This window comes from Hemitrygon akajei, chromosome 3, assembly GCF_048418815.1.
Source record: "Hemitrygon akajei chromosome 3, sHemAka1.3, whole genome shotgun sequence".
Lineage (NCBI taxonomy): Eukaryota > Metazoa > Chordata > Chondrichthyes > Myliobatiformes > Dasyatidae > Hemitrygon > Hemitrygon akajei.
In genome coordinates this window covers 128214682-128238013 of record NC_133126.1, presented here as the reverse complement: position 1 = coordinate 128238013, position 23332 = coordinate 128214682, and positions in this window count along the sequence as shown.

Below are 23332 nucleotides of genomic sequence, written 5' to 3'. Positions count from 1 at the left end.
GGTGTGCAGTCTAACAGCGATTGATTACCTTACTTGTGATTGCAAGACACAGTTAGATATTGATAATTTGGAGTGCTGCAAATCCAGTTCACAGGTTTCTTGGCGGGAATGATGGCAGGGAGCTGCATGACCTCTGTCGTAGCTCAGACCAGGCCTCATGCACCAGCGTCCCCTGTTGCAGCTGCCCTGAGAGGTGACACTGGAGGTGGTGTGTGACGGCATCCTTTCTGGTGTCGGTGCTGCCCTCCATTGTTGGCTCAGTGGAGTAAAAGCTGGATTGCATTTGATGCAGACCGCTGCAGGCTTGTTCTTGCCAATAACATTCATGGACTGAGGGACTTGGGCCATATTATACATTTTGTGTGTAACTATATATTTACTGCTATCTTATATGTGTTATATGTGCATTGTGCTGTATATGACTTTTGTAACTGTGTTTTGCACTGACACTGTTTCATTTGGATGTATTTGTGGATATTTATGTATGGTTGAATGTCCAACTTGAAATTGATCTTGAAATTGAACCATTCTGGTCATTCTCCTCTGACCTCTCTCATCAACAAGAGATTTTCACCCACAGAACTGCTGCTCACTGGATATTTTTGTTTACTGCACCATTCTCTGTAAACTCTTGAGACGCTGTACGTGAAAAGCCCAGGAGTTCAGCGTTTGTTGAGATGCTCAACCCACTCCATCTTGCACCACCAATTTTTCCATGGTCAATGTCAAGCAGATCAGATTTCTTCCTCGGTTTGTCCTGAACAACAACTGGACCTCTTGACCATGTCTGCATGATTTTACGCATTGAGGTCAATTATAAATTTGGAATAAACAAGCAGGTGTATTGTTGTACCTAATAAAGTAGCCACTGAGTGTATAAAAAACCACAGTTCTAGAAGCAGAATCATTGAATATTCAGTGTGGAAACAGACTCTTCAATTCAACCAAGACCACAAGGACCATCAACCTCTTATCAACACAAATCTGCTTTTCAGTCTCCCCACATTCTCATCAACTCTCCATAAGATCCTGCCACTCACCTACCCACCTGAGGAATTTTAAGGTGACAAATTAGCTTATAAACCTGTACATCTTTGGCACTTCGGAGGGGGAGGGAGAGGGAACCAAGTGAATGTGTAGACTCTTTGTTGACAGAGCTGAGTTTATGTTCAAACCTGGGTTTCTGGCACTGTGAGGCAGCAACTCTACTGGCAAACTTACTGTAGCTCAGACAGGTGGAGTATGGAAATCACAGTTTGGACAACCATGCCATCATTAAAATCATTTTCCACAAAAACACAGCTCACTGTCTTCAGTGCAATGGCATTCTGAAATCCTTCTTACATGTTGTGCAAGAATTTTCCTTCACCACAATCAAAGGCAACAGGTTCCATATTTCAACCTCTTTCTAGCTGAAAAAGAATTGTCCTCCATTCTCTGCTAAATATCCTCTCCCTTACTTTAAGCCTACTCCCTTTGGTTAGAAACACCTCTGATAAGGAAGAAGTTTCTATCTAACCTCAATATATTCCTCATGATACCACAGTCAGGTCCCTACTTGCCATCCTTTGCTCCAATGAAAAGAAATCTTGCCCTTTAAAAATCTCCTCAAAGCTCCAATCCTGGGAACAACCTGGTGAATCTCCTCTGTAACTCATCTAGTGCACTCACTGTCTACTGTCCCTGCAGGCTTCAGTGCAACCTCTATCAATCCAGTGCCCAAGAGAGTAATAGTCATGGCCGAAACAATTACCGCTTAGTGACACTGATTTCAACAACCATGAAATGCTTTAAGTGTCTGGTTATGGATCATACAAAATGCTGTCTTCCAGCTACACTGCACCCTTTCCTATTTGTCTACTGCTCAAGCCACTGCACTGATGATGCCATAGACTTTGCCCTCCACTCAGTCCTGTCCCATCTAGAAAACGATTCCTCATATGCCAGGATGTTGATCTTAGGAGATTGAAGCATACAAAATTCCTGGGCCCCATTCTAGCAACTTTCTGTAGGAGCACCTTTAAGAGTATCCTATCTGGCTGCATCACTGTATGGTACAGAGACTGCAAGACCCACAGCAAATACAACGAAATGTGATAGAATCAATGAAAAACTGCACACAGATGGACAAACAACCAATATGCAAATGATAAATGACTGTTTAAGACAAGGTCTCCAAACACGGGCAAGGACACTCTTATCTGCCATATTTGTTAACATTTTCAAGAAATTTAAAGCTCATATTCCATATTGAGATATTTCCTTATTAATAACTGGCCAGACATTTTCAGTTAATGCTTCCTGAAAGAAAACACATCATTTTTTTCTCTTTCTTCATACCTGTACTATGGTCCTGAATGTCACCAATGGAAAAAGTGCTCTCTCAATCCATTCAATCAAAAAATGTGAGATCCTTACTGACCTCTAGGTTTTAACCTAGCACTCGTCAATTATGGCCTTCGATCTAAGTACCTGCCAGCCCTGACTTCAACCTCCAGACTTGCTAGCCTCTGGGTTTCAACCCCAGGACTTTCCAATCTCGAGCCTGTAACCTCAAGGAACTGCCAACCAATCTTGGACTTCCAAATCTGGTGGTCACTTACCTTGGACCTCTGACCCCAAAACAAGCTGACCTTGGGAATTTCTGACCTTAATCTAAACTAATGTAATTTAATCTAATTGGGTTAGTAACTAAGCCTTCCCAGGTCAGGTTACACAAAGATTGCAATGTTGAATAATTTTGCTTTTCAAGAAAAAAATGAATTAATTATTGATTGGAGATGTTACTAAAGGTGAGTAAATTAAGCTTAAATATAGATAAACCAAGTATTCAGTGGAGTGATATGATTTTAATCCTGTTGGAACCATTGGAGTGACATCTGTGAAATGAAACTTGTCAAGGTTGAATAATATAGATTGTTCTATTCAATTGATCTCCTGGGGTTTCCACTCAATTACTTCAAAGTCGAGAGAGAAAATTTACAGAGCTTTATTATCTTGAAGGTTCTGTCTAGCCATTTGTCTCTATCAATAGTGCTTTAATAAAAGTTGGGTAGAAACAGTGGAAGTGCAAACAGCACATGAAAAACTTCAACCGAACAGAAAACTAAAATCATGAAATATTTTTACAGAGGAAGATGTTGCCATTCATGAGGTAGATCTAATTATAAATTGTCAACAACAAATTTTAATATGAAATTTAGGAGGGTTTTGTGTATCCAGAGAAGATTAAATATTATTAAAAGTCCGGAAGTCTGATCACCATCCAAACTGAATCCAATATTGAAGAGATGTGACTGAGCAACTCCAGAAATTACAGACTAATGAAGATTGATAGTCATGAAAAAGGTGAACGCTGTACCAAAGGAAATACAGAGTCTTAAAATATAATTAGATAAAGTTGGAATTGACATTTAAAGTCTTGGTTGATCAAACTTATTTAAATGTTTGAAGGAAGAGCAAAGGATATTCTAAGGTGAAGCTGTAGATTCAAGATTTAAGATTGTTTAACTTCATTTCCTGTACAAAAGTGTAAAGGAGAACAAAATATTTGGTACTTCAGATCTACTGCACCACAAAAACATAAAATATAAAGAACAAAATAAAAATAATGAAAACCCCAATAAATATATATTAATACATAAAATAGTTTATGTGCATACATTGATTATATGTCCATAAAGTGACACTAGGATGACTGACAGGAAATAATAAAGTCATAGTGGAGTTAGTGGGTGGAGGTATTGATCAGTATTATTGCTTGGGGAAAGTCAATGTTTTGAGTTTGGTGGTCCTGGTGTAGTTGCTACATAGCCTCCTCTCTGATGGAAGTGGGACAATCAGACTGTGAGCAGGGTGCATGGGAACCTTCATGATGTTACTGGCTCTTTTCTGGCACCTTTCTGTATATATGTCCTTGAGAGTAGGTAGGCAGGTGATGTGATGGGCAATTTTGACTACTTGTTGTAGAGTCCTTTTTGTTCCAAGTAGTGATGCAGCTTGTCAGGATGTTCTCTACTGCTCATGTGTAGCATGATGTGAGTATGGACATGGAAAACCCAGCTCTCTTCAGCATACTCAGAAAGTACAGGTGTTGGTGAGCTTTCCTGACTGTGTAGGATGTGGTCTGGGACCAACAGAGGTTGTGTGATGTGCACTCCCAGGAGTCTGAAGCTGCTTGCAGTTTCTACCAATGTGCCGCCGATATAAAGGTGGTGGGGGGGGGGGGTGGTGGTGTGAGAGTTACAGGTTCTCTTGAGGTCTGTAACTATCTTCTTTGCCTTGAAGACATTAAGGAAGAAGTAATTTGCCTGGCACTGGACCTTGCGCTCTTGCATCTCCTCTGTGTGGGCCACCTCATTGCTGCTGATGATGAACCCCATTGCAATCATATCATCAGTAAACATGACAACGTGTTTGCTCTGGTGTTTGGCCGTGCAGTCACATGGAGCAAAGTGTACAGTAATGGGCTCGGCACACAGCCTAAGGGGTCACGCATACTGAGGATGATGGGGAGGGGGGAGAGTTGTGCATTCTGTTGGTTAGGAAGTCCAACGCCCAGATGTGCAGCTGTTTATTCAGACTCAGGATTAGGAGTTTGTTCACCAAGGACTGTGGGACAATAATATTGAATGCTGAACTGAAATCCAGACACAGCATTCTGACATAAATCAGATTCAGATTCAGTTTATTGTCATTTAGAAACCACAAATGTAATGCAGTTAAAAAATGAGACAACATTCCTCCAGAATAATATCACAAAAGCATATGACAAAACAGACTACACCAGAAAGTCCACATAACGTTTGGCAATCCCCAATCCAGAGTCCGGAGAGGCTGTTGCGTATTAATATCATGCTACCGTCTTAGTGCGTTCCCCGGAAAGAAGCTCCAAATCCACCAGACAAACAAGACCAAAAACTAAAACTACGAGACCTGCACAAAACCACATAGTTACAACAGTGCAAACAATAGCATAATTGATTAAAAAAAAAAACAGACTATGGGCACAGTAAATTAGTCCAAAGATCTTAAAGGACTATAAGTTCAAAAGAAATCACCACACAGTTTCCACAAGTCCCCAGGGTCCCGACAGACTTGCCATCCCACGCTGGCGGCAGAAGGGAATACCCCTGCTATGGACTTCCACGGCACCGCCCGACTCAGCGTCACAGATGCAGCACACAATGAAAGCTAAGTCGAAACCAGTCTCGCAGACGCAGCACACACCGAAAGCGACCTGACAGTGGCGGACTCCGAGTATGTCGAACCTCCGAGTCGACGACCATCCCCTCTGGCACAGCTTCTCCGAGCACCATCCTCTGCCGAGCGTATTAAGACGGCCCTGCCAACAGCCATCGGCAACGTGACCCTGAGGACTGGGGGCCTGTTCTTCCCAGCAGAGTCCCGGACCTCACAGCAGCAGAGCAGCGAAGAAGGTCTTCCTAGAGATTTCCCGATGTTCCTCCCTGCTCCCACATCCGTTTTCAATTGATTATGATTGCGCATGGCACCCCACTTCACAAATAACAGATAATCAGCTCTGGAGTGGTCGCTGCAAGCTGCGTTGCGCCGCCATCTTGTTTTCTAGATATGTCAGTGCCAGGTGCCATGTCATCTGTCATAGAGCCGTTCTGAAGGTAAGCGTATTGATGAGAGTGGAAGGAGTAGAGTTTTTGACATGTTCCATTAACGGCTGCTCAAAGCACTTCATGATGATTGGCTTCAGTGCCACCTGGCAGTAGTCATTTCGTTCTGAAGGTGTAGAGCTCTTCATGAGGGGAGAGCAATTTGGATGATTGAGGTGTTGAAGATGTTCATGAAGATGTAAGTGAGCTGGTGTGCATATTCCCTGAGTAGTTTGCTTGGAAGTTGTCTGGGACAGCCGCCTTACGAGAGTTGACTCTCTGCAGACTCCTTCTCACGTCTGCTACTGTGGCTGCTGTTAATGCATTAAAATTTTCCACAGATATTACTAAGGAGGATATGTGATAAAGTTTGGGGGAAGAAAAGCATACAAAGGGCAAGTCAAAGAATGGCAATATTATAGAAAAGAGGAAGGGATATAGTTAATTACTTGGATACATCTGGTAAGATAAGTTTCTCGGGGATCATAGTGGAAAGCAAAATTATTAATTTTTAGAAGTGATTTGACTCAGGCATCAGAAAACAGTTTTCAAAATGTATTGACATCAAATTAAAGAGAATAAAAATGATAGCAATAAAATCTACAGAATTGCTTACAGAATGTATTTGTACTATTAGACATAGTTCAATGTGTAGGACTGAGAGAGGGTTTATTTTTATAAGTAGAGTAAGACAGTGGCACTCTTGGAAATAAGTCTGATAATGGTGCAGAAAGAGGGACATTTACAAAATAGAAATAGTTGGAAACAGCATACATCACAGTAACTATGGAGAGAGGGAAACAGGGTTAGTGTTTCAGGTTAGACCATTCAAGTTTGTGATTAAAAAGTCATTTGCAGAAAAGTCTACTTTATCCCTCTTTTGAAATGTTGCCTGACGTGTTGAGTACTTTCAACATATTCTGGATTTCCATTACCTGCAGTATTTTGATTTTGTATAAGTAGTGGTTGCACAGGTTCAAAGGTCACAGTCACATTCAACTTCAATGTTACTTTTATTGTCACCTGACTGTACATGTATACAACCAAATGTAACAATGTTTCTCCGGATCATGGTGCACCCACGAAACATGTAACACACGCAGCACATTAACCAAAATATTACCACAAATAAGTTAACAAAATATAATTCAAATTGCATGCAGCGCAGGTAAACAGTAAAGTATATGGTAAACAGCACACTGACCTAGTATCGAGACCTCTGTGTGGGCAGGGTATTCACTCACCTCACAGCCAAAGGGAGGAGGCTGTAACCCAATATGCCAGTCCTATTCTGATGCTTCTGCAGCCCCTTTCTATTGGAAGTGAGTCAAAGAGATTGTGGAATGGGTGGTGGGGATTCTCAAAATGCTTTGTGCCCTTCACCTGCAACACTCCCAATAATGTCACAAATAGGGGGGAGGGAAGACACTTGTCAGTTTTAATTATCCTCTGTAGGGTCTTGCAGTCTCTGTACCCACAATGATGCAGCCAGACAGGATAGTCCTAATGGTGCTCCTGTAGACAGTTGTTAGAATGGGAGCCCGGTGTCATCTCCTCAGAACATGTAGACACTGCTGTGCCTTCTTGACAAGTGAGGAAGTGCTGTGGGTACAGGTTAGATCATCTGTCATGTGGACACAAAGGAACTTTGTGCTCTTCGCTCTCTCTCCAAGTGAGAGCCATCGATGTGCAATGCAGAGTGGTTGACCTGTGCCATCCTGAAGTCCACAATCATCTTTTTTGTCTCGTCCACCTTAAGACTCTGATTGTTGTTCTCACACCATTAGACAAGCCTCTCAGCCTCCTCTTTCAATGCCAACTCTTCTTTGTTGCTGATGCGGCCAACCACTGTTGTATCATCAGCAAACTTAATGATGCGGTTTGAACTGAATCCGGCAGTGTAGTGGTGAGTCAACAGCGTGAGCAACAGTGGGCTGATCACACAACCCTATGGGGGCACCAGTTCTCAGCGTGATGGAGCTTGAGTTGTTGCTGCCAATTTGAATTGACTGTGGTCTTACAGTTAAGAAGTCCTGGATCCAGTTACAAAGAGCAATTTTGAGTCCCAAAAAGAACAGTTTATCTATCAATCTCGGAGGGATGATTATATTAAATGTCAAGCTGAAGTCAAGGAACAGCATCCCGACATAACAGGCATCATTTTCGAGATGTGTCAGGACTAAGTGGGGGGCGAAGGCTGTGGCATCATCAATGCACTGGTTTGAGCGGTAGGCAAATAGGAAAGGGTCCAGTGTAGCTGGAAGATGGCATTTTATATGATCCATTAGTAGCCACTTAAAGCACTTCGTGATTGTTGAAGTCAGTGCCCACTGAGTACTAATTGCTTAGGCCAGTTACCATAACTTTCTTGGGCACTGGAAAAATAGTGGCTGCCTTGCAGCCTACAGGGACAGTGGACAGTAAGTGCACTCGATGAATTCCAGAGATTCACCAGGATGTTCCAGGACTGGGGTATTTCAGCTTTGAGGAGATTTTTAAAGGGCTAGATTTGTTTTCATTGGAGTAAAGAATGGCAAGTAGGGACCTGATTGTGATATTTAATATCAGGAGGGATATACAGAGGTTAGATAGATACTTTTTCCTTATCAGAGATGTTTCTGACCAAAGGGAGTAGGCTTAAAGCAAGGGAGAGGGTAGTTAGCAGGGATTAGAGGAAGATTCTTTCTCAGCAAGAAAGAGGTTGAAATATGGAACCAGTTGCCTTTGATTGTGGTGAAGGAAAACTCTTACACAACATATAAGAAATATTTAGAAATTCCATTGCAGTGTCTTTGTGGAAAATGATTTCAATGGGGGTATGTTTGTCCAAAGTGCCAATTTCCATACTCTGTCTGTCTGAGCTACAGTAGGTTTGCCAGTAGAGTTGTTGCCTCACAGTGCCAGAAACCAAGGTTTCAACATAAACTCAGCTCTGTCAACAGGGAGTCTACACATCCTCTTGGTGAGTACGTGAGTTCCCTTCCCCTCCACCACTCAGGGGCTCTAGTTTCCTCCAAAATGCCAAAGGTGTATAGGCTAATTAGTCACGTTAAAATGCCTCAAGTGGGTAGGTGAGTGGCAGGATCTTATGGAGAGTTGATGAGAATGTGGGGAGACTGAAAAGCAGATTTCTGTTGATGAGAGGTTGATGGTCCTTGTGGTCTTGGTTGAATTGAAGAGTCTGTTTCCACATTGAATATTCTATGACTCTGCATCTACAACTGTGGCTCTTTATACATTCAGTGGCTACTTTATTAGGTACAACAATACACCTGCTTGTTAATTTCAAATTTCTAATTGACCTCAATGCATAAAATCATGCAGACATGGTCAAGAGGTCCAGTTGTTGTTCAGGACAAACCGAGGAAGAAATCTGATCTGCATGACGTTGACTGTGGAAAAATTGTTGGTGCAAGATGGAGTGGTTTGAGCATCTCAACAAACGCTGATCTCCTGGGATTTTCATGTACAGCAGACTCGAGAGTTTACAGAGAATGGTGCGGTAAACAAAAATATCCAGTGAGCAGCAGTTCTGTGGGTGAAAATCTCTTGTTGGTGAGAGAGGTCAGAGGAGAATGACCAGAACGGTTCAATTTCAAGATCAATTTCAAGTTGGACATTCAACCATACATGAATATCCACAAATACATCCAAATGAAACAGTGTCAGTGCAAAACACAGTTACAAAAGTCATATACAGCACAATGCACATATAACACATATAAGATAGCAGTAAATATATAGTTACACACAAAATGTATAATATGGCCCAAGTCCCTCAGTCCATGAATGTTATTGGCAAGAACAAGCCTGCAGTGGTCTGCATCAAATGCAATCCAGTGAGCGAACAATGGAGGGCAGCACCGACACCAGAAAGGATGCCGTCACACACCACCTCCAGTGTCACCTCTCAGGGCAGCTGCAACAGGGGACGCTGGTGCATGAGGCCTGGTCTGTGCTACGACAGAGGTCATGCAGCTCCCTGCCATCATTCCCGCCAAGAAACCAGTGAACTGGATTTACAGAACTCCACATTATCAATGTTTAACTGGGTCTGGATAAATAACTAAGACAATCAATCACTGATAGACTGCACACCAACGCCAAAGCCTTTCTCTAGCAGACAGCAACACAGTCCACATCAAGTCCAACTCCTGCAGTACTTGAATTTCTTAATGTCTTGCAGGGTCTTGTGATCATAAATGAGAGAATAACTCCTTTGGTTGGTCCCATAGAGGCCGCTAAGTGAAGTGTGCCACCACTTACCAGAAATTGACAGGAAGTCAGCAGTAACACAAATTATACTGTCTTTCTGCAATGGTGTGCAGAAGAGCATCTCTGAATAAACAACACATCAAATCTTGAAGTGGATGGGCGACAGCGGCAAAAGACATACACTTAGTGGCCACTTTATTATGTACAGAACTGCATGTATCATCTCCCTTAAATACAGTTCCGGTCTACAAGTTAAAAATAAGATATGGGAGCATTGAGGAATGTGTAAAAAAAGATTGTGATGAATATCTATTGTCCAATGAGAATTAATATTGTGATTAAGAATAGAAGGAGATATTTGAAGGATTTGTTAAAGTTGCGGTCTGAGTGCATATATCATAAGGCGAATTCTAGGGTAGATCAAGTTACGTAGAGGGCTACGTAGTTAAAGATAATAGGATAAGTATCAAATTTAAAACTTACGTTAATATCAAAGGTTCCCAAGTTAATTCATTTTCAGTTGGTTGTGATGGATTCTAAACCTTGGTCTAGAAAAATAAATCGAGGAATTCAGCTAATAAAGAAGGAGGTTTTTACAGCTGTTTTGATGTGAGTTGAAGGCTAGGGGGCCTTTTTGCCAAGCTCAGCTTTCTAACACAGTAGCTGATACTTCCTAGGATCAAAGAGTTTGCTTTTTTTGTGTGTGTAAGATAACCTTCCAAACAATATTCATTACTCAGCTTCTCAGAACAATACAGCAGAAAAAACAGGCCATTCAGCCCACAATGTTGTGCTACACCAGCTAATAAGCAAACCAAAAACACCCAAACACTAATCCCTACACCATCTCCCTATCTCTCCATCTTCCTTACATCCATGTGCTTATCCAAATGTACCTTAAACACCTCTAATGTATTTGGCTCTACCACCATACCAGGCAATGCAGTTCAGACACCCACCACTCTCTGAGTACTTACCCCTCACATCCCCCTTGAACCTAACCCCCTCTCTCCTTCAATGCATGCCCTCTTGTATTAGACATTTCAACCCTGGGAAACAGATATTTTCTGTCCACTCTATCTATGCCTCTCATAATGTTATAAAGCTTCTATCAGATCTCCCCTCAACCTCCACTGCTCCAGAGACAACGCAGGTTTATCAGCCTCTTGTGACAGCACATGCCTTGTAAACCAGGCAGCATCCTGGTAAACCTCTTCTGCACTCTAAAAAGCCTCACCATCCTCCCTATAGTGGGGCGATGAGAACTGTATGCAGTACTCCAGATGTGGCCGAACCTGTGTTTTATAAACAGCACACATAAAATCTACAGATTTCCTAGTGTCTGTGTTTTATAAAGTTGCAAGATAACCTCTTGACTTTGAACTTAATTAATAAAGTCAAGCATTCTATAGGCCTTCTTAACCACCTTATCGAACTGTGTAGCCACTTTCAAGGAGCTATGAACTTGGACCCCAAGATCTCTCTGCTTAACAACACTGTTGAGGATCTTGCCCTTAACAGTGTACTCTCTCCTTGCATTTTCCCTACCAAAATGCAACACCTCACACTTATCTGGGTTAAACTCCACCTGCCATTTCTCTGCCCATATCTGCAACTGATCAATATTGTGTTGTATTCTTTGCCAATCTTCTACACTATGCATATCTCCACCAATCTTGATATCAACCACAAACTTACTACTCATCAACATTTACATCCAGGTCATTTATATACGTTACAAACAGCAGAAGTCCCACACAGACCCCTGCAGAACTCCACTAATTACAGACCTCCAGCTCGAATAAGACCCTTCAACCTCTACTCTCTGTCTTTTATGCATAAACCAGTTCTAAATCCAAACAGCTAATTCACTATGGACTCCATGCATCTTAATCTTCTGGATTAAGCGCCCATGAGGGATTTTGTCAAACGCCTTACTAAAATCCATGTGGACAACATCCACTCTCCTACCCTCATCAACATTTTATGCCACCTTGTCAAAAAACTCAATCAAGTTGGGAAGGCACTACTTGTCATGTATGAAGCAAAGCCATGTTGGAGCTCCCTGATTAAGCCATGGGTTTTCCAAATGCCCATATAGCCTATCCCTAAGAATTTTCTCCAGCAATTTCTCTACAACTGACGTGAGGCTCACCAGTCTATGGTTCCCAGGATTTTCCCTCATTCTCTTCTTAAATAGAGGTGCAACATTAGCTGCTTGCCAGTCCTCTGGTGGCTAGAGAGGACACTAGGATACTGGTCAGGGGCCGAGCAATCACGTCTCTTGCCTCCTTCAAAAACCTGAGGTAATTCCCATAAGGTCCTGGGGATTTATCCACCTTAATACACATTAGAAGGATAGCATTTCCTTCTCCTTTACCTCTAAATGCCCTGATCTATTTATACACTCAGCACTGATCTCCAGGTCCTCCATGTCCTTTCCCTTGGTAAATACTGAACCAAAATATTCATTAAGTGCCTCACTCATATTATTTGCATCCAAGCAAATATTAACCCCTTTATCCTTGAGTGGTCCTACACTCTCCCTAGTTATCCTTTTGCTCTTGATATATGTATAGAATGCCTTTGGATTCACGTTAGTCCTATTTGCCAAGAACTTTTCGTGGCCTCTCCTGGCCTTTCTAATTCCTTTGTTTAGTTGTTTTCTGTCTGCTTTACACTCCTCATGTGCTTCATTCAATCCTAACTTCTGAACCTTTACACACTTTCTTCTTGACTAAATTCATCACCTCTCTGGACATCCAAGGGTTCTCTTACCTTTCCATCCCCATCCTTCCTTTTAACAGGAATATGCCTTTCTTGTATCTTGTGCAATTGATCTTTAAACACCATCCACATGTCTGATGTGGACTTGCCAGAAAAATAGGTGGTCCCAATTTACACTTGTTGTCATAAACATGAACCAGTCTTCCGTCCTTAATGCAAATTGCAGATAATAATCAGCCTGAAGTTAAAAGGACGGCTTTGCAAACTAACGGCACAGTCTATAGAGCATAGGCCACTGGCCCATTGTACAGGGTTGGCTGTTCAAGGCATGCCATGTAAAGCAATGGATTTAGGTTAATTGAGTCTGTATCAAACCAGACTCCACTGGCTATGTTATTTATTTCAGGGAAGCTTGTAGACCAGACTGAATGCTGTTACATCAAATAGCTGATCTATCAATAGTTGGGAGATTTGTGTACTCAGAACCAGCCTCACAGCATGTGTTTGGAATCCCTATTTGGAATCTTTTAAGCCATCTGTGTGAAGTCATCAAGAAGCAAAATTTTTAAAAAAACAGTATAAATGTTAGCAAGCAGTCATGCATTTTAGAAATGGTCAAGGAAAGACAAAAAATATGACCAAAGCAAGCTTGATTAAAATCCATTTGCTTGTCTTCAATTTCTTTGATGGACAACCCTTTCATCTTCAAATCCTTGGTATGTCTTTTCAGATTGTAGGAATTGTACTCATGTTTTGGAAATCTAACATGCTTTAAAAATTGCCCGTGACTTTTAAATGTGTTTTAAGAATATTATCTAAATTTAAACATGCATTACTAAAAACAATTGAACTGCGTTTAAACTACTTTGCTCATTGGAAGTATCTCCTCCTTGGTAGGGAGGTGTGACCTGCTGCTCAAATAGTGGGTATTGGCAGCTAAACTTGCCATGGAGGGTAAACATATTCAAGATTCATGATTATTTGATGTCACTCAGATCCAATACAGCACAAAAAAATAAAGAACACAATAATAATAATTAAGTAAACACATAATAACTATAAATGCATAAGATAGTTTAATAACATAGATTAGATGCATGTCCATAAAATGATGCTAGGCTGTACGTAAGGTGACTGATGGGAAATGATAAAGTAGTGGTGGAGTTAGTGAGTGGAGGTGTTGATCAGCCTTACTGCTTGGGAACTGCATTTTGAGTCTGCTGGTTCTGATATGGATGCTATGTAACCTCCTTCCTTGAGCAGGGTGTGTGAGATCCTGCATGATATTACTGACCCTTTTTTGGCATCCTTTTGTATATATGTATCCTGGCTGGTGTGTAGGCTGGTGCCAATGATGCGTTGGGCAGTTTTGACTACCTGTTCTAGAGCCTTCTGGTCCACTGCAGTGCAATTTCCACACCAAGCTATGATGGAGCTTGTTAGGATGCTCTCTACTGCATATCTGTAGAATGTCATGAATACGGATGTGCAAAGCCCATCTCTCTTCAGCCTCCTCAGCAAGCAAAGGTGTTAGTAAATGACCTAGCCTTTGAAGAGTAGGTGTCTTTATTATAACCTCCCTTTGCTGAGGATACCCGTAGCTATCTTTTTGGATAGGGCTTATGATCTTTGTTTTGAGTTCTGAAATGCACAGACAGCAAACCCAATACCATCACAAGGTCTGCTAACCTGAAGTTAGAATAGAGAGATGATACCTCTTAGGAAAGTTTGAACAGGTTGAAGAACTTCTCTTTAGGAAAAACAAATGGCTTGATAGGTTATGATAACAGTTCATAACCTGTTTGAATAGAAGATGATACCATTAGATTTAAGGACTGTAAGTATAAGATGCACACTAATACATCCAAAGGAAATTCAGAAGAACAAACTACTTTTGCCAGAGTGCTAGGAACATTGAACTTGCTTCCACACAAGATCAACACACTTAAGGAAAGTTGGGTATGAGGGTGAAGTAAACAGGAAAAAAAAGTGTTGAGTTTAAATAAAGAAAGGAGAGCTGTGAGTGGAGCATAAATGTATGAATGGACTCACTGATTACTGAAATATTGATACTATCAGTTACTAAATAGTAAGTCCTCATTGAAATGAGAGAATATGTTTGCTGTGGCCTACTTTAACTTGTGGTGAGGAAGAAGTTTAAATTTGGTTCTACGGATTAAACATAACAATTTAAAGCTGAATGTTTGCTGAATTTCACTCCTGAGATTTAGTTCTGTTATTTTAGAAACAATTTATTGTGTTGTTAGTTCATAAAACAGAGGATGAATTTCTATCTCAGTAAGGTTATTTGAAGAATTTGTTCAGTATAACAAATACATGTTTTGATTTTAAGGTTTAATTTAAAAATATACAATACAAATTTTACTGCCTGTGTTCTTTTGTCCCTCCAAGATCAAAAGTTAGACAACTTGCAATGTCTGTTGCATTGAAAGAAGAAAGTTACAATTGAAAAAACAGGTATTGGTTCTCACTTGACTCCAATCGTAAGTGCTGTGGTTTGAAAGAGAGGGTAAGGTTGCTTTCGTGGGTTCAGTTCATTGTCTGATGTCAATGAATGCTCGTTTTCTTTTTCCCCATGACAGCCTTTCAAGTACAATTTCATTCCAAGCATCTTGAATTTGAGTTTTTGGATGTAAGACTGTATTTTCTTTGAACAATTTTAGATGGTTACTGTGTCCTTGAGTAATGGAAGCCCTGCTCAGGAGCTGGCTTTAAAACCAGTCACAATCAGTACAATCTGGAGATCTCATTTGCTAATAAAGACTACTTTAGAGGCAGTACAATAGACAATACCAAATGCCTCTAATGAACACCATCCAATTGGAAGAGCCAGCACAGTGCTGCAATTGAATCTAATGCTGAAGTCTATGATGGAACATAAGAACTAGGATGGTAAAAGCTTGAGTAGCTCCCTGCATCTGTTATAGTGTACTCCAAATATACAATATAAGAAATAGAAGTAGGACCTGCTACCTACTCTTCCATTTAATAAAATCATGAATGATATTCTACCTAAACACTACTTGTCCATAGTAACCTCATCTCCTCTGATTCCTTTGAAATCTATTTACTTTCATAAGCTCAGTGATGTCTCCCTTGAAAGTACTTCATGACCAAGTCTCCTCAGTGCTCTTGGGCAGAGAATTCTTGTAGACCTCATTAGTCTCTAGGTGAAAAAAAAAATGGTTGGTCCCTTAATTTCAAAATGTGATCCCTGCTTCTGGATGCCCTACCTAGGAGAAAAATCATCCCCACATTCAGCCTGCCAAGTCAAATAAAAATTTAGTCCACTTCAATAAAATCACTTCTGTTACCCCTGAACTCCAGGTACAAGGGGTCAGCCTGCTGCATCTGTCTTCAAAAGCAAACCCATCATCTGTAAAATTGAATCTTGTGACATGCCACTAAACCCCCTCTATCACAAGTACATCCTAACTTGGATGTGGAGACCAAGTTTGTGTATAGTACACCAGATGCTGTACCAGACTCCTATTTAATTAAAACGAGATATCTTTACTCTGTACTCAATCCATCAAGGCCAAAATTTATTGCCGTTTTAATTGTTCACTGTATCAGTACATGAACTTTTCAGTGTTTCATGTACTGTACAATGACACCCTCTTTGGTTTAAATATTTTCTCTGAACTTTCTTCACGGTTCATATTTTCCTGATTCTTGTAATGCTGTGAGTTCTGCCAGAGACTGTTTCAATTTCAGAGAGGTAGGCATCATTTTACTTCTAATATCAGCATACATCCTGCACAAAAATGCTTGTGAACGTTTTGTCTTGTCTTTTCCTTTAGAGATTTCACATTGATGTACCTGAAACATTTTATATTGGAACGTCTGCATTCCATGTAATCACACTGAATATCTCTGCTTCAGAGTGACTTAAGTGCTTTTCCATTTTGTAAGAGGACAGATGAAATGACTGCCCCTCACATATTCAGTATTAAAAGCAGTACTCTTTGTGGAAAACAGAGCAGGGTACACATTAGTTATACTTCGGTTTTAGTCACATCACCAAGCTGGAGACTCCAAGGTTCATCTGAAACCGGTCCTCCTGTGTCATTATGTACAATTTTCAGCCAGCGGTGAGCATCCCATGCTCAGGTTACAGACTGAATTATCTCACTGGCAAGATCAATCAAATGCATCAAAGGAGATCTGTAAAAGTTCAGGATAAATTTGCATCTTTCACGCCATAAGGTGGATTTGCTTCAGGGTATTGTGTCATTCAGTGAAACTGGTTTACTTTTCTAAAGAATGTTTCCCTCTTCTTTTTTACTTCACTACAGAGTGAGCCTGACTATGTTCCCAGAAACTGTGTCAAGGCTTTTGAATAGAGATGCAACGTGCAACTCCTTTGTTACCCTGTCAGTAAAAGCCATAGTACAGAGAATACAAATACTTAAACAAAATCTATGTGGCAGAAACAATAAACAGCTGAATAAAAGGAATAGATATACAGCAATCCATTCATTCATTTATTTTAATATAAAATGCCTCTTCTCTTCACAGTTGGAAAACCTGCTTTTTAAAATGCCTTTCACTATATCAGGATGTTCCGAAGTATAAGTGCACCAAGGTTGAAATACACCCTCAGCTTTTAGTGCCAAAGGGGTAATTTAACAGCAGTGAAGTCTTGGTACTTCATTTCTGAAATTGCACTCCATGGAACTGAATTTTGGAAGCACAGTTCAAAGGCCACTGTTTCCTGTTTTTAAGCCTACTCATTGCTGCAATTTATTGAAACCCAGCAACCACAAATGGCATTAAAGTAATTGAGTAGATGATCTATTTTAATGACAAACAAGCTAAAATCTGCAGATGCTGTAAATCCAAGCAACATGCATAAAATGCTGGAATGTCGGCTGTACTTTTTTCCATAGACGCTGCCTGGCCTGCTGAGTTCCTCCAGCATTTTGTGTGTGTTGGATCTATTTTAATAATATTGGCTGAGGGATAAATGTTGACACTGGATGCTACAGAGATCTCCTCTGTGCATTCATGGGTTCCTTTACATCTTCCAAAGAAGGCTTATGAGGTTAAGGTTTATTAGCATAGTGAATAATGATAGAAATTGCACAGCATGAATGAATATTCTTAACAAAGTGGCTGCTGGGCATTCTTCTCCTCACCTCCCAAAATGTAGTTTCAGGTGTTCATAGTAATCTGAAAACCTCTAACTATGATGGGCAACAATTAACCCTGAGCATGTTCTGTCATTGAAACTTCCCAAAGGTATGCGGGATTAGAAACAGGTGCCTTGAGGTCATTTTATTTCCGTCCTCCTACTCATCCCTTCGCCTGAACTCTGTACAGTTGGGAAACAGGGAAATCCTAAAGCTTCCACTGCCATAGTAGCTGAGAGATGATGCTGCCAGTGGTTGAGCCTGGAGCATTTTACGTTAAGCTCTGTTCCAACATTTTCCAAACAAAATCATACTAAAAATACACTACAAAAGTATTTTTTCCAGCTTCGCTTTATCAGAAGAAATAGCCGATGTGACTATCAGGCCGGTGAACATTTCATTCTGGTTTACTCGGTGTGATGACGGCATCCCAAAGAAACCCATTCTACAAGAGACATTGCTGAGGAAGGTGCTATGCAAATGCAGCATGTTGAACCATCAGAGCATTATTTGGTCCTCTGCTAAGACTCTCAACAATGACTATCCCTGGTTACCTGAGCCGTATATACAAATCTAAACAAGCTGATTGCATTTTATGGAATTTGTCAACAAGACCTCAATGGCATCTGTGCTCAGGCACCACTGACACCCTCTCACTGGAGGTAAAACTCTCTCTGATGAAAATTACAAAAACCCTTTGTTAATAATTATTAAAATTATTCAAATGGGTGTAAATGTAAACATTATTAAAAATGATGTAGTTAAAATATACTAATGTTAATATTGTTAAACAAAATGGTGAAAAATAAACATTAAAAATCAAAATAAGTAAATAAAAACCTGCATTTTCCTTCTAACTTCATTTCTGGAATTCACATCAATCAGACCTCCACACTATATCTGGCAAGTGATGGCTTGCGATGGGAAATCTCGGTATTAACAGTCTGCATTACTGAACTCAGCAGCAATGACTGACAAAGTAGCATCTACAAACAAGACAATTTGGTCCTTTATTGCTTTCATGTCTTTTTTCCCAAGATTGAACAAATCTATTGAATTTACTAATTTAAATGGATGTAAATTTTCCCGTTTTTAATGTGCCTTACTATTTAAATATTAAAGTCCAGTAGTAGAAGACATACGTGTTCAAAATATTAGAACTCCATTGTGCATGAGTTACAGAATTAATCTCTGATATCTTATTGTTCTGTATCAGAGTTACTATCAGTGTAGCCATGGTAATTGCAGTCAGCAGCTGCAAATCTGATGAACCCAATACAAGTCATCAAAGTTGTGGGTTGAGGGTTTACATTTTCATTTATATTTTGCTGTTCTGTGCTGCATTTATTAACATAATTTTGTCATTATTAACATAAGTATGTGAATGAATCTGACTTTCCTAGCACCTTTTGTTTATATTCAATCAACACAACTTAACTCTCCCTGACAATGATATGTTGCTCCTCTGAATTTGGGAAAGGTACATGAGGAATTATAAATCTTTGTGATATTCCTGTCACACACAATATTCAAGAACCTTCTTTTTTACATGGCGAAATTATCTCAATGGGTGATCTAAATTGTTCATCTTACTATGAGAGATGCTGTATTATATTACACAAATTGTATTCATAGTTTATAAAAATTCTAACAACACGTCCACTTTTTAGCAAATACTACTCAACAGGAATAATGTGTATTTCTGTAACATCCTGACTCAGGAAAAAGATCTGAAAAGTGGGAGCCATGATGTATGTGGATTTACATCGTCAAATCCTACTTCAGAATGCTTAAATTTTATCTATAATCTTGAGCATTGTAGTAAAGCCATAGGACTTGAGCATTACAAATATTATTGAAGCTGAGGGAGATAATTGCTCATGCTGCATGGTAAAAAGTACTCAAAATATTGTCAAGGATAAATTAAATTCTGATTTGCAGTAATGTAGGTATATAAGGAAAAGCCGGCACAGATACATGAAAAGAAGATTGTTTGATGAAGTGGGTTCAATTCTCTGATGAAGTGCCTGTGAGTGTAGGTAGTACTGTGAATGTTTCATATGTAAGCGTACAAGATGGATTTGACAAAACACTGCTGATTACTTGAGTATATGATTGATCAAGAAACAGACATTGAGTATTGATGAATTGATATATTCCCAACTGCAGAATAGGTATACAATGGGTTCCTGCAAAATCAGTATCAGCTGAATTACATATTACATATAAGCTTCCTCGATGTGGTTGCAGAGAGTGGTATTTAGAAGTAGCAGGATGATAGAAGAGTGTGTAGGAAGGTAGCTGCCCTCAGCAGGGCCTTATATAGGCTAGTGAAGTGGACAGCCAGATGGCAAATGTAATATAATGCGCCTAACTGTGAGATGAAGCACTTTACAGGGGCTGTGTAATACTACTTTTACAGGGGAAGTGTGCAAGAATATACGGTTCTAGTTGTCCAGAATCACATTTTGAAACCTGACAGGATAGGTTTTCAAAGCTGTTTAAAATTAGTGTAGGGAACATCTGGGTTTGTAAATTAACATAAATCAAGAGAGTCAAGCTAAAGCATTTTACAAAAAAAAAACTCTGAAATGGAGATTTGAAACAATAATGTTCCATTTCTTGGAAATGTCAAAGGGATGTTTTGTTGAGCTAAGAGCAGTGATCAGATTTACATGCAGATTAAAAAAGCACGTTGTTTTATAATGATATTTTGAGTGAACCCTGCACCATACTTGGATCACTGGTAAGATGAGCCAACGTAATAAGTGAAGAACATAGGAAATGACCTAACACTAAAACATGTGGAACTTGTATTGAATGTAGACATAATCATGCTATTGGATTTAATGCCAACTTAATTTATTGACAAACGTATATACACAATATATGTATCACTATTTTCCTCAGGTCAAAGAATGTTATGTGGAACCTTGTTAAAATTTTCAAACTATGAAGTATTTGGAAGGGCAATTAGTGGGAAACAATTTCCTATGGCAACTGGTTGGTTACACAGAGATCATAAACATAAATAATTGATCGATGAGCTACTGTGAAAATGTGATGGAAACTCTTCTCACAAAGGGTTGTTAAATGTTGAGTGCACCCTTCGGAATTGTCCAAGTGGATGTGTAGTTATACACAAGAGCTAGTATGCCTTTGACTTTGGACTGGTGCAGGGCAGTAAAATCCAGCTATGTAATTAAAACCAAGCATTGTGAAGGCCACATGTGGACATTCATACATTGTGATTTTGGTCTAGAGCTCTGAACGTCAAAGTGAAGAAATTCAGTGAAGTGCAGATAAATGGCAGGAGTTTAACTATGAACCTAGTATTCAGTGATGTTGGACTTAGTTAAACAAAATATCATTGAGTGTGTCATAGAAAAAAAATGCCCCTATTTGTGCTATTAGATTCTGTGATTTAGTTTAAGAACATACGGAAGACAAGTGGGAGAAGGTTGTTTGGCTCCTTGAGTTTGCTCCACCATTCAAGAAAATTATAGCTGTTCTTTCAGCTCAGTACTATTTTAGGGTTAATCCCCACATCGCTTTATCTTCTAATGGCCAGAAATATGTCAGTCTACGCTTTCTGTGCAGTCAATGGATGAGCTCACACTGTCCTCAAGTATGGAAGGTCACCACTCTCTGAAGAAATCACTGTTCATTTTAGTCCTGAATGGCCTGCTCCTTTTTCTTGGCACTGTGAGTCCTTCCTTGAGACTCTTCACTTAGGAGAAACCATCAACCCACATTTCTAATCATGTTAAGCCCTCTAAGAACTTTGCTTATCCTTAGGCATTTTAGAAAACACAGACAGAGAAAATACTTTTCCCCTTCATGTGACAGAACCACCATCCCAGGAATTACTGTTTGTTGCACTCCCTCTGTAGTAAGCTTATCTTCCCCTGTTTCTAATTAGTATGTACATTATTCTTAATCAGCAAGGGAATGAGAGGTTACCAAACTTGTGTAAGGTCCTACATAATTGTTGTATGTAGCTTATATACAGTCAGGCCCTAGAGTCGCTGAGTCCACCTTGGCCATCAGTTAACCCTTTATAAAAATCTAACACAAATCCCTTTATTTTCCTGACATTCTTATCAACTGAGGGTACATGTCCAAGGATCCCTGAAAGTTGCCTCACAGGTAGATAGGATAATTAAGAAAGCTTATGTGGGTATTAGCTTTCATAAGTCAAGGGATAAAGTTTAAGAGTCGCGAGGTAATGATGCAGCTCTATAAAACTCTGGTTTGGCCACACTTGGAGTACTGTGTCCAGTTCTGGTCACCTCACTATAGGAAGGATGTGAAAGCATTGGAAAGGGTACAGAGGAGATTTACCAGGATGCTGCCTAGTTTAGAGAGTATGCATTATGATCAGAGATTAAGGGAGCTAGCGCTTTACTCTTTGGAGTGAAGGAGGATGAGAGGAGACAAGATAGAGGTATACAAGATATTAAGAGGAGTAGATAGAGTGGACAGCCAGTGCCTCTTCCCCAGGGCACCACTGCTCAATACAAGAAGACATGGCTTTAAGGTAAGAGGTGGGAAGTTGAAGGGGGATATTAGAGGAAGGTTTTTTACTCAGAGAGTGGCTGGTCTGTGGAATGCACTGCCTGAGTCAGTGGTGGAGACAGATATACTAGTGGAATTTAAGAGACTAGTAGACAGGTATATGGAGGAATTTACGGTGGGGGTTATATGGGAGGCAGGGTTTAAGGGTCAGCACAACATTGTGGGCCAAAGGGCCTGTACTGTGCTGTACTGTTCTATGTTTTATGCTCTATGTTCTAAACTGCCACCTGATTCTGCACACCAGGAGGAATTCCTCCACACCAGAAAGAGTTTACAGTGGTCAGTTTACCTAACAGTGCTTAGGTAAACCTAAGTCCCCTTTGAGAATGTGGGTAGAAATCTACATGGTCTCTGAGAGGATGTGTAACTTCTCACAGATTGTTGTGGAGGTCAGAACTGTACCCAGAGTTATGAGTCAGCAGCTTTAAAGTCTGCAGCACTCTGCCATGTAATAAGGTGACCAGTGTTGGCCTGTCATTTTGAAGGGTGTCTGGTGCTGCTCTCAGACTGTTCTCCCGCACTCCAAAGCGTCATCTGCCCCACTTGATAATGATCCAAGAGTAAGCATGTGCAGGTCATCAAGTTATAGAGATGGGTGAAATTCAGCACTCCTGTTGATGGCCCACAGCGTTTCATGGATATTCAGGTTTGAGCTGCTATACCTTTTCTGAATCTCTGTTGTTTAGCACTGTGACACTGTTGTGAAATGCAATGTCCTCTATATGACTCCACAATTTACTACTTAGACAACTATTAACATAAATTGATATAGCAAAGAGCTCCTTCAACTTGATGTCTATTTTCACAGGAGTTGTACAGCTTCACCCAGTTTTATGCCCTTCTATCAGAGCACAGCCACTGTTTTCTCTTTAATGATATACTTCCAATTTTATTCAGAAAGTACTTCCAACAGCTTTGCAGACAAGGCACTTGAGATCAGAATAACTCATTACCTTAAGTGTTTTTTCTTCATTTCACATCTGCTTTTTTTGTCAATTGCTGCCCCTTTGTCATTTTCCTCAATCAAAT